Genomic DNA, 13,917 nt, shown 5'->3' on the forward strand with positions numbered 1-13,917 from the left:
GGATTAATCAAAATATGATATAAGGTGTTTAAGAAATTGACAACTTTGTGGAAGGTGCAAGAGAATCATGATAGTTAAATTAGCAATGTTCGCCGACGCTCGGACTTTACAATTCGATAATTCAAACTTTCCGATTAGATAAATGTAATAATCCACTGATAATAATGTAAGAATCTATATTGGCCAATTCTTTTGAGACAAAAAATCTAATATTTTATATTTTCATCGTACCAGAAACAACGATATCTTAAGGTATATCGTAATCGTTGGTCCATGATTTCTATATTTGAGAAGTTGACATCAAAACAATCGTGCAACGGTAATACACATGTTTGTAATATACAATACAGGAATTAAAATGCAAAAAAGAGAATATCAATGAAGGCCCCCCCCTTTTTTTTTTATCTAAAAATAAAACGCTTATAAATTATGGGCGTACATCTAGGATCAAATCGTACAAAAGTAATTGTAAAAAAAATTAATTTAGTGGCAAAATATCAGAAAAACGAAAACAATAAGGTATGAATAGGACCCCTTAAACACTATCCAGATAGCATAACTTTACTTCAAGCTTAAAACGGTAAAAGACGTTGACACTCGCTGTTATTGTTTGCACCAGTCCTTAATCAGGAATCTGATGTTCAGCAGTTGTTGGTTGTTGCTTTTGGTCCATATGTGTTTCTAGTTTCTCGTTTTTTTTGTATATATTAGACCATTGGTTTCCCGTTTAAATGGTTTGACACTTTTCGCGTGGGGGGGCCTTTATAGCTGGCTGTTCGGTGTGAGTCAAGGCTCCGTATTGAAGACCGTACTTTGACCAATTATGTTTGACTTTCATATATTGTGACTTGGATGGATAGTTGTCTCATTGGCACTCATACCACATCTTCTTATATCTATGGTATAATTGTAAAGAAATACAAAATATAACATATTAATAATTGCAATTACTAGATAATAATTTGGACAGGAAACAAAGGCTATTAATACATGAACCTCGAATAGGAAACTTGGAAGTATTTTGCATAGGTAAGACATAATTAGTAGTAGTCTCTACATCTATAATCAGTTGCCATTTATTTCAAATTCTTATTTCTTTTCCACATTTTCTTTTAGATCATATTTATTGTGCCGCCGAAATATTAGTTTAAAGCCTTAATTATGAATTCAAAAACTTGATATTTTCTATAAAGCTTTACTAAACATTTTAGCTTCCTTCAAGATTTTCCTCAGAAATTATAAGAAATAAATTATATGTTCTGTTTTATTTCTGGATTCAAGCCATTATCAACAGAATTATGCAACTAGTCGGGTAGGAACTGTTAAACCCTTCTAATCCCCGATTTGTTGTTAGTGATTAAATATTTTTGAATTAACCAATTCGTTCCGGTTTTTTTTAAAAGCTATTGGAAATATAGCTAGTTATATTTCGACATATTATTAAATATCTTTTCTGTAATAGTGGTTATATAACTATTCTATATAATAATGTTATTACAGGGTAAAATACTGACCCTTTATCTAATTCTAATTGGCAATTTCACCCTTTCCGAGACCATTGTATAAACAAATTTAATTATTTTACAATATACTTGTTTGAGTCCACATGCGGAGTCGGATCTGCTGACCCTCACCTGCGATATCACCAGTTTTTGGAAATGCTCTACATGCTCAGTCTTTTTTCAATGTTGTGTTTCGTGTTTATATATATAGTTAATACTTTGTTTTTTGATCTTTTCTTTTTTAGCCATGATGTTGTCAATTATTATCCGACTTATGAGTTTGAATATCCCTTAGGTATCTTTCGCCTCTGTCTTTGTCAATTTTTGGTTATCGATGATTGCAGGTGATGATCGAATAAGTTTAATGGTCATAATCTTTATCAGCTCTAACCGGATTAATCATAATATGATATAAGGTGTTTAAGAAATTGACAACTTTGTGGAAGGTGCAAGAGAATCATGATAGTTAAATTAGCAATGTTCGCCGACGCTCGGACTTTACAATTCGATAATTCAAACTTTCCGATTAGATAAATGTAATAATCCACTGATAATAATGTAAGAATCTATATTGGTCAATTCTTTTGAGACAAAAAATCTAATATTTTATATTTTCATCGTACCAGAAACAACGATATCTTAAGGTATATCGTAATCGTTGGTCCATGATTTCTATATTTGAGAAGTTGACATCAAAACAATCGTGCAACGGTAATACACATGTTTGTAATATACAATACAGGAATTAAAATGCAAAAAAGAGAATATCAATGAAGGCCCCCCCTTTTTTTTTATCTAAAAATAAAACGCTTATAAATTATGGGCGTACATCTAGGATCAAATCGTACAAAAGTAATTGTAAAAAAAATTAATTTAGTGGCAAAATATCAGAAAAACGAAAACAATAAGGTATGAATAGGACCCCTTAAACACTATCCAGATAGCATAACTTTACTTCAAGCTTAAAACGGTAAAAGACGTTGACACTCGCTGTTATTGTTTGCACCAGTCCTTAATCAGGAATCTGATGTTCAGCAGTTGTTGGTTGTTGCTTTTGGTCCATATGTGTTTCTAGTTTCTCGTTTTTTTTTGTATATATTAGACCATTGGTTTCCCGTTTATATGGTTTGACACTTTTCGCGTGGGGGGGGGGCCTTTATAGCTGGCTGTTCGGTGTGAGTCAAGGCTCCGTATTGAAGACCGTACTTTGACCAATTATGTTTGACTTTCATATATTGTGACTTGGATGGATAGTTGTCTCATTGGCACTCATACCACATCTTCTTATATCTATGGTATAATTGTAAAGAAATACAAAATATAACATATTAATAATTGCAATTACTAGATAATAATTTGGACAGGAAACAAAGGCTATTAATACATGAACCTCGAGTAACAGGCAATTCTTCATTGCTGACACTTCTTGGGAATCTTGAATAAAGCACAATTCGGAAAACTGTGTTTCTTGTATTGAATCTAGACTTACGTATTTTTTCTTACAGAAAAGCAGTACATTGGATGTTATGCTGACCAATTTAACAGAACATTACCATACGGAAAACTTGCACAGATAGCCAGTATGACCAATGACAAATGTACATCACATTGCTGCTCATTTCTGATGAATGCTACTTACATGCATATGGGAACTGAGGTTCATGTATTAATTAACGTTGTGATGTGCATTAATTATCATTGTGCTTATAAAGATTTCACCAAATTGTATCACACGATATGAGGAGAGGTAAAATGTTTGCCAATGAGACAAACATCTAACAGTGACCATTAAGTAGATATTATCACCTTAAGGTAATCATACTACTTTCAACAATGAGTAATTGCAAAACCCAAATAGATCATTTTGCTTCTCGGTTTGTTATTTATTGGGTTAGGGTTATTATAATACATGAGTTCCATGCATTTTGTGCAGGTTTATTCATGAAATGTTCACTAGACGATAGTCATATTTCAAACTTAGTACGGGTATTTTGTTTTAATACAAAAGTGATTTTAACCTGGATTTATAGTTAGCGAAACCTCCAACTTGTATGAAATATGTGTATAGTTTATAGTGTATATTGATGCTTTGATGTTTGAATTGGAATTACATATCGTTTAAGGAGAGGGACAAAACATACCAGAAGAACAGTCATACTCATAAATCAAAAATAAACTGACAACGCCATGGCTAATATTGAAAAGGACAAACAGACAAACAATAGTACACATGACACAACATAGAAAACTAAAGAATAAACAACACGAACCGCACCACAAACTAGGGGTGATCTCAGGTGCTCCGGAAGGGTTAGCAGATCCTGTTCCACATGTGGCACCCGTCGTGTTGCTTATGAGATAACAAATCCGGTAAATAGTCTAATTCGGTAGGTCACATTTATGAAAAGGAAGAAGATTGTAGTTACGACGTACGGAACATATCCGATATCATTTGTGAAACAGCTATTCCATAACAGTCAACCAACTCGTGATGGCGTCCGTAAAATTTACGGAGAGATGATTTCTACGTCACCATTTGGAACTCTTGATTCAAGGCATATTAGAATAATCCCAGTCTACATTTAATGTATGTTGCTATAACGTTTGTCTACTGTTATCATTTGTGTACTTCTAATTGTCTTTTTGTTTTCTTTTATTCATGTGTGTATTATCGTTTTTTTATACACAGATAGAATGTATTGTTTAAAGTTTTCAAATATTTTTGAAGTTTAAATCACAAATTCAAAAGGTATTTAGAACTTAGTAAGCAAGACGAGCGATAAATCTACACAAGGCTCCTCTTATCAAGATAAGAACACATATTTTGTGACAAAAAAAGACTTAATCAAAATGTCAAACTCAAAACCAATATTAAAGATCCTTAAGCTCACCAACTAGACTAAAAAAACGAAACATTGCCTCAAAGGCACTAGAACAATTGCTAGCTAGCAAGGTATAGGGAAATAAATACAGACTTTCTATGATGCCAACACGAACTGTTGTATCGTTGCAACGATGCAGTATCGTTTTTGAATGAATTGTTTTGACTTTAAATTTTACTACGTTTTTCTTTCGTACTGATTGCAGTTAATTCATTTAAAATAAATGTCAAACGGGTGTCGTATTTTGGCATCGGGCATCACTGAAGAGACATTGATTTTCGAAATGGGACTCTGGTGCAGAAAAATTGATACCGTTTATACTAGTGGACCCTTTGGTGTGAAATTATTAATTATTTTTGCTTTTTAGTTCATCTCCTAGGATAATTTACGCTGAAATACTAGGTACTTTATCCAAAACAACCGCGAAATTATATTCCAAATTCAAACCTCAACAAACGATGAATTACAGAAGGGATACCATTGAGTTCAATGAACTTTCTTACTAGCAACATATATATTATCAATATACAAATATGTATCGTGCGAATGCATCACCTCCTTATAGTACACTTGATATATTTAACAATTATAACAACGATCTATTACAGGCAGGGCACATTTGATTTTGTAGCAATGTAACTGACACCAATAGTTTCCCGCCAAGGAATCCTGATTATTACCATATGTTATGTGATGGAAATATTTTTGAAATGTGTGGAGGTTCCTGGAGTTTGAGTATATACAGGATAGGTTAGTTATTGAAAAATAATGATTGTTAAACGTATTTTCTTATATCCACCAGACATAAAATATATTGGTGTGTAAGACTAGACCTAAATGATATCTATATTTGATTACAAATGGTGAATGAAAAATTATGGATATATTTCAAAATTCCTCAAGCCTTTACATGTTAACATGTTAACAAATGTTGTGCCTATGTCTATAATGCTATTAATATCAGATTTGCCTCCTGCACACCACAAATTTGTTCGACTTTTTTATGATTAAAACATTATAAATGTTAGTTGATGTCAATAGCCTCACACAAAGAACAATTTGTAACACCATGTTTTTTAAAACTAATACCACTCTCCCTTTATTAAATTACAACAATTTCATTTCTGTGGTAGATTTTTTTTTCATGCCAACGTTTCCTTGAATTGCATATATAACTTACAATCATTGTTTAAATAACTTACAAGAGGGAAGAAAGATAGTAAAGGTATATTCAAATTCATGATTTGAAATCAAACTGACAATGCCATGACAAAAAAAAAAAAAAAAATAGCAAACAATAAAAAACCAAAAACGACGAAAAGACTAACAGTACAAAAAGCACGACAGAAAACTAAATATTAGACATCACAAAGTGCAGCAAAAATCATTGAAATACCATTATATAAATTCATGCATCAGACGGGCTTTTCGTAATTAACTTGCAGTACGCTTAAACATCAAAACTATAAGTTATAAACAAGTAAATGAATAGACGAAGAGTTGTAATAGGGATCTAACAATAATAAGTAAATTCATATTAGGTCAATTTTGTACGAGGCATGAAACTGACGAAACAAATTACTAAATTTTTATATTTAGATTTGGAATGAAAATTTATTACAACAGAATTTTCATTCATCTAAGCGCGCTCATTGAAACACCTTAATATTATAACTGAAGGTGATCCTTTCGATACGATTTTAAAATTCATTTTACCTTTATGCAGCATTATAATAATAAAAGAAGCACATTTTAACTTTGACAACCTTGAATAAGTCTTAATCACTGCATTTGCTTGCATTATGCCCTAACAAGAAATTCAATTATTGAAATACAAATTTGAATAATTTAGTTCAGAGAGTTAGGAGATAAAAAAAGAGAAGGATGCTATGATTACCAATGAGAGGACTCAAGAGATCAAATAACACAGAAATTGACAACCATAGGTCACCGTAAAGTCTTCAACAAGTGCAAATCCCATACCGCGTAGTAAGCTATAAATGACAAATTCAAACGAGAAAACTAACGGCCTATCTCAGAGAATATATTAGTTGCACAAATTTAATGAAGTAAGGAACATTTGTCAGGATACTTTGATAACCTCCTGGATACATTCTCACTTAAAAGTGAATATAGATAACGAAATATTCTCCCATAAAACAAAAAAGTGAAGAACTATTTTCTTTATTTTACATGACAAATAGGCAAGTAAGAGATCTAAAGGATTGAATCTTTTAATCTGCTGTAGAACTATAAATTCAAAAGAGACCGTGTGAACACCTCAATCATTATTACTCGTATTTCGATATCTGGTAAAGATATTCATCATATACTTATAGAAAATAATGTTATGATTGTACACCAGGATAAAAAATATTTGTACATATATTTATTCATTAAATTTGAAGAATTGACTTAGCCGTGTGATATGACTATTGTTATCAACTGCTTCCGTTTCACATCAACTGTTTCCGGTATTATCGCATGCGTTAAAACACAAGAGTTCAACTTGAAAAGACCACTTTCAGTTTTGTTCGCAGAATTGGTATAGATAGATTGGGAATTGATCATCTTGTCTCAATTTTCAGATTGTTCAACCTACACAGAAGTGAAAAGTATTTCACCAAACCCAAGCAACATTTCAACGGCATTCGAAGAAACAAGTAACTAACCGTCAACTCACGACAAACAAATAGATACATCCACAGTACTAGTTGCACGTAACAATTCGGTATGCTCCTGCCCGCCTTGTTTGCAAATAAATGACACTGTCTGGACTAAAGAAGAAATAGATGAAAGACTGACTTTGTTGAGGAAGGCAATATCTGTGAATAAGAAAGAGACTAATTTGTACAAAGCTACTTAAAGGTCTGCATATGACGATCGGAAGTCGTCAAGAAATATTAGAATATGTGGTGTTACTGCATTGGTACTGCCTGTTACATTTGTACTAGCTATTGATATATCAAAGAATCTGAAAAGTAAATTAAAGTAAAGTAGTGCTTTTCCTGTTTACCCTTCCGTAACATTAGAGCTCAATCCAAGCTTTTTAAAGTGTTCATTTTGTATAGTCTTTTGGTTTTCTATGTTGTATTGTGGACTATTGACGGTATTTTGGAAGGTTTACGGTGTATGTTTTTTGCAACGACATGATGACTTATGAGTTTTGATATCCCTTCAATATCGCCTGTATCAACAACTAAAAAAGAACTCCAAGTAAAATTGAAAACGGAAAGTCCGTTATCAAATAGCAAAATAAAAAGCTTAAACACATCAAACGAATGGATATTACGCACATTTGTCAATAAATTCCATCAATCATTATTGTAAAAAGCTACAAAAAAAATGAGTAGACCTAATTTTCGGTGTCACTTCTTCCATGTCAAATAAAAATGGAAATATAAATATTATGTGAAGTATATATTTACCTGGCTAGGTCCAAAGACATCTCCTTTAGCCACAGAGTACAATAAAGAATAAGCAAACTATCTTAAAGATAGTTCGAATATTGAATTGAAGTCTCACGAGTTCAGTCTACATGGTATAGTTTTATACCCTTTAAACTGAAAAAAAAACATTGTGCTATGCTGCTGTGTTTGGTGCACAGAAACGTCTAACAGCCCTTCATACCACTTTTTTTTTCATTTCTGACTGTTCATACATTTGGTTGATGAAGGTTTTAATGAACATGTCAAAACATTACAAACTCTCAGGTAAATAAAAACAAACCTGGAAAAAATATAAAGATAAACTTGATGTACCAAGTAGGCGCCAAGTAAATATCAGTCATATTCCTAACTTGGTACACGAATTTTCCGAAGCAAATGTGAGGTTAAAACGTATTAAATAGCTGAACCTTTCAAATTTCTGACGGTTGTTTATAATTCCGTTAAATTGACAAATCGGCACAAACTTATGTGGCAATGATTAGGACCCAGCAGCCAAATTCTGTAAACATACATCACATCTTACACAAACACCAACAAAACTTTATTGTAGTTCGTTTGATTTTATAAAACTGAATTTTATGCCTGTCAAAGTACTTGTTTTTGTAATAACAAAAGAATTGGAAACAGTGTGATCTTATATACAATAAAAGGTAAATATATGCCATGTTGATCAGAAGTAAAACTGAGAATGGAATGGGGAATGTGTCAAAGAGACAACAACCCGACCATAGAGCAGACAACAGCAGACGGTTACCAACAGGTCTTCAATGCAGCGAGAATGTGCTTATTTTTGTATTGCAAAACTTTAAGGAATCAGTATGCGCTAATACAACATGAAATGTTTGTTAATTTTTTCACCACAGAATAATATATTGTTTTGACATGAAATGACTTTGGACAAAGTAGCCATTTATGCTTAAATTTACAGAATTCAACATAGAAAGTAAAGTTGTTATGCGTTATCAGTTTAATTCCGTTATCAAGTTTTCACCTTACAATGAACAATAAATTCAGAAACTGACACAAGGTGCTGATGTCTCAACTTACTAGTTGCAAGTTTTCCTGATATCAAGATAGCAGTATCTGTAATTTAACCGATTGTGTTTGTTTTTCTTTGCCGATTATGGATTTTTGACTGCATTTACATTCGTATGGGGTGAGATGACAAATAACAGGATATGCACACCCTGTGAACGAACTCGATATAACTCCTTACAGAGTTCATGCGATTCCCAGAACGTTACCAAATTTGGTTTATTACATTAGTGTACGTCTTTCTAATCGATTGTCGAGATTTTACATTTGTAAACTACTAAGTACTTTCAACGATCAATACATTTGAAGGAATATCTTGTAAGTGTTCAAATGAGACAATATTCTACAAAACACCAACGGACTAGGACACACTATTGATAAATGTTTTGAATTTTGTAGTTATCTTTAAATTGTAATTTCTTTTTTTATAAATCTTGTTTTCAAGTCTTTGACTTCTGATAACTTTGATCTGCTTAAACCTTCCACACCTTCATCCATTATTGATTACGCGTTCTGTTCCTTAGAAACCCTTTTAACAACCCTTTGAGGGATGCGTAGTTCGCCAGTTACCAGTCAAAATGTCATCTATCTAAAATACCTTCATTTTCCAGTGACATTCTAACTTTCCTCAATTCCATTTCGGACGACATCTATTGAAATTATTGTTTATTTGTTATAGTCTTGAACATGTATGAAATATTTTCCACTAAACGCTATTCAAACAACAATTTTGATTAAATGTCCAAACATTCGGTTGACAAGTACTTCAATAATCGACAATAAAGAAAATAAATACCCCTCACCCTAAAAATTGAAATTTGATAAATCACATGTATAAGCTTTGTATCAAAACAACTTTTGCTACCTTGTTAATCTTAAAGGATATCACAATCTATCATCTAATTAGCTAACTGGCTTGCAAGACGCACCAATTACATATGCCAAGACTGGCCAGTATAGACACAGTTTGATCTGTAGTTTTTTTCAAACAGTCTTAATCAATCGGTAATCCTCAGGTGACTTCGCTACTCTCCTTCTATCCGGAATCGGCCGAGTTGTGACGATTGCAGTCTTAATCTTACAAAACTTAAAACCTAAGGTGATAGTTATGATGGGTAAAGAAGAACATTTAATGTACTTTTATAAAGCCTTAATTTGTTTTATTACATGGAATCCTGATTTCGTATTATTTATTCATTTCTTGCACAATTTAAAAAAAATATACTCGATACACACACTGGTATTTTTTTTTAATTTGAAGACTCATATTTCTTGTTTTTCTATAATGTTAGCAAACTACAGCTTGAGTGTAGGAAGGGAGATAACCAAGATATAATTATAAATGATGTTAAATTGACGCAACAATAGTTTAAAGATGTTCAAATGTTTTAATCGATTAAGAAGCTAATTGACGTAGCTAGCACAAAATCCGTGAATCGCATGACCATTAAAAGGGGCGAGACCCTGTGCGTCAATTGTGTTATCGTCCCCTGTTAAGCATGTATCACCCGTCATTAAAAAAAAACTCGTATATGCCTTCACTGATTTGTTTGATGTTTTATATTTGTACTGTAGTAAAGTTTTTGAGTATTCTGTGGTAATTATGAATGCTAAATAAATCTAGATATTAGGATTATATCTCTTTGGTTTTGTGAAAAGTAACGTAATCCGATATATTACAATATTAAAGTATTTTTTTGTAATAATTTGCACAATGTTACTAAATACCCAATAAGGTATTTCAATATACATTGTACGTTATCTGTTTGTCGCTGAATAGTTTTGCAGTTTAAAAAAAGGGCAAAAGATACAAGAGGGACAGTCAATCTCGTATATTGAAATCTAAAATAAACTGACAACGCCATGGCTAAAAATGAAAAAGACAATCAGACAAATAATTGTTCACAAGACACAACATTGAAAACTAAAGACTAAGCAGCTCGAATCCCACCAAAAACTGAGTTGATCGCAGGTGCTCCGGAAGGGTACGCGGATCCTGCTCCACATGTGGCACCCGTCTTTTAAGCAGGGTGTAGCTAAATAGTGAGGGGTTATCGGACGTAATAAAACGAATTATTAAATAAAACGAAGTTAACATGCCTAAAATAATTTCAATAAGAGAGAAGTTTATAAACATGAAAAAAGTCAATATAATACAGAACACATTATTTTCGGTATTCATTTTGCACATAATATGCCAAATCATATTCCTCAACAGTAAATTAAACATGTTAAAAGCGTATGGTAATTTTTTTTTTATTTTTAATCCTTCCCGATTACGGTTACAAATGAAAAAATGAAACATACTTTAACTTCTTTACTAAACTTATATATAACTATCGTGGAAATGGATTACCACAAAAGCTATTTTATGCTTACTTCCGTCACGTTGTTAAGTGAAAGCAAAATACTTAATTCCGAACTCAGTATTTAAAAAAGCTACTTTAGACCTTTATCAAGAGCAAAAATCATTATATCATATTTTGTTATATTCATTAGATACAATGTCATGTAAGAATAGATATTTACACAAAATGCAAATTGAAGATTGTCAATATTGTATATATTATCCTGATAAATATAAACCCTTTTACTTTACACTTTGCATAAAAAAGTTCGGTTTTACTAAAAACAAATCTTTTATATTTACCAAAAAATAGCAATTCATACTAATGGCTTCATTACGATTTTTCTCTTTATACAAAGATAAGTTTGAGGGGATACATCAATAACTACATTAAAAATTATAAACATTTAAATGTGTCTGATAATGTAAAGGTTAAACTCACTGCAAGAGAGTGATAAAAAATGTGTTCATTTCCAACAGTTAGTTTACAAAAATTACGAAAAACATCAAGTAATGAATATAAAAAGAATTTTCTCTTTTGGTTTTGCATCTTCCAATCATTAACCATGAATCTCGTTTAACACTTATTTTATAAGATGGATAACTTGCACACATGATTAAAGGATTTTTGAAAGATCGAAATGCTTATTTTCTTAGCGGATATTCAATTTGAATCGACTGACGCTAATATAACATGAGAAATTCTATAACTTTAAGAGCGAATGTATCAATAAAGAGTTGACGAAAAATACACAGAACTAATTTGTCTGTAGTGAATTGTTTATGAGACATATAAGACTTTGTTCATTGCTTAGACTTAAATCGATTTTTTTCAGTCTGATCGCATTTCAGTTTCAGAAACCACTGTTTTTAACCGATTCTGACTCGGTCTTTCTCGAAAATATAACGGGTGAAAAATACTCATCATTAAGATGCCGTGAAGGGTGACAGACATTCTTATAAGAAAAAAAAGTTTGCAATGTCATTCTTCATTTCAGATCTGTTATCTATATATCATGTATGTACATATAACCGAACAAACATTAAAAGCTAGTGCGAAGGACTCATGCTATTTCAATTGGTTTACAGCAACTTTATCCCATTAATAGATGAAAGGAAATAATAAGTGAAAATACAATCAATAGGTCTTTTTATCTATACCTTTTAGTTTGTTATGAAATTTTAACAGCATGAATAGGACACACTTTGGATTTTTTTCCGTTTTCGATTTCTTTAAATGACTTTGAACAAGTACAAATATACAAGAGCATTTGCACTTGCCATAACAGTAAACACATTATTCATTAAACAAAAGATGCTACTTCAATGCAGTGTAGAAAAAAATATAATTATCAAAAAGTACCGTTAAAATCACAGTCTCGTATTGATTCCGGTATTATACATAGAAAAAAAAACCCGATTGGTATTGTCAATAGTTTACAATTATTACTATGGTTATAATAAACCGTATAACCATATAAACACTGTTTTGACAATGTAGAAATCATATTTAAGTATATTTTGGTACAAAGTAGTTAATATCTAAATGAGGATGTATAATAAACAGTTGGGATTTATTTTAGTTCTTGTGTTAATCGAGCACCAACAGTTATCAGTTTTTTGTAATAGTAAGTAATGTATAAAATAAATATGTGAAGGTCTTAGCAATTTTTATTTCATTCGATGAAAACTCATTTTACATTTCCCCAAACCAGGGATACTTTTAAAAACCAGTATAGTTTGTCTTTAAACTTTTTCGTACAGGATAGTTATGCTCTTTTCGTACATTCTACTATTATTTGAACCATGAAAATAGCATTTTTGTAAATCTATAAAACTTATGATTTAGTTTGTAACTTAAAATATCAAATTCAAGATCAACAATGCATTTCTTCTGCAGGAGTATACAATTTTCTGTATTTATGTATACCAAATTAAATACAATTTATATAAGTACGTCCAAACAAGTGACATTTCTACGATAGATATTGGATCGTCAGTGAAGGTGACACACGGCTAAAAAGACATATTGTATGCATAATTACACCTTATGTAAGAATCCGGGGTTTTGATTGGTTAATAGCCAGTGTATTTTTCACCAATTTACTGTTAGCAAATGAATATCGTTCATTTTTAACGCCGCCGGGGTATTTGCTAAAAGGATATGCCTTTTTTACCCTCTCTGCCGTGGTATTTGCCAAAAAATACTCTATCCGACTGGACGCTTGTAACGTCACGATCATCAATGCGTTTTAGTACATTAACATTCGGTGTAATTAAACAGATATATCATGTTATTGAGGGGTATTTGCGAAAAATACCAGTCTTGAGAATGAATTTCCCTCGCCTTACGGCTCGTGAAATTTAACATTCTCTCGACTGGTATTTTTCGCAAATACCCCTCCTTAACATGATATATCTGTTCATAACCACTCTTAATATCAGCACAAAATGTTAAAATTGCTTCGGAAACAAATTCTTTCTTTGTTTGAAAAAAAAAGTAATAGAAGAACATCAGCTTACTTCTTGATGAAACTACCAATTACAGGACATTTGTAGAGATGATTGCCTTTTAAAACTGTCAAAATCAATGTATTGTTATTAACAGTTACAATCAGATGTAAAGTAGTTGTAATGCAATTTTCTTTTTTTGCAAATTTAAAAGTAACACGCTGTGGATTTTCTCAATTTTTAGTCTTTCA

At 31.7% G+C, this 13,917-nt stretch overlaps 1 protein-coding gene across 1 annotated transcript in view; it reads left to right on the plus strand.

Annotated features, from left to right (window-relative positions):
* Positions 1-13,917, plus strand: part of LOC139515204 (uncharacterized) — a 47,474-nt gene that overhangs the window by 20,035 nt on the left and 13,522 nt on the right. The gene's annotated exons all lie outside the window — the stretch shown is intronic.

Source organism: Mytilus edulis, chromosome 3 (genome assembly GCF_963676685.1).
Source record: "Mytilus edulis chromosome 3, xbMytEdul2.2, whole genome shotgun sequence".
NCBI lineage: Eukaryota > Metazoa > Mollusca > Bivalvia > Mytilida > Mytilidae > Mytilus > Mytilus edulis.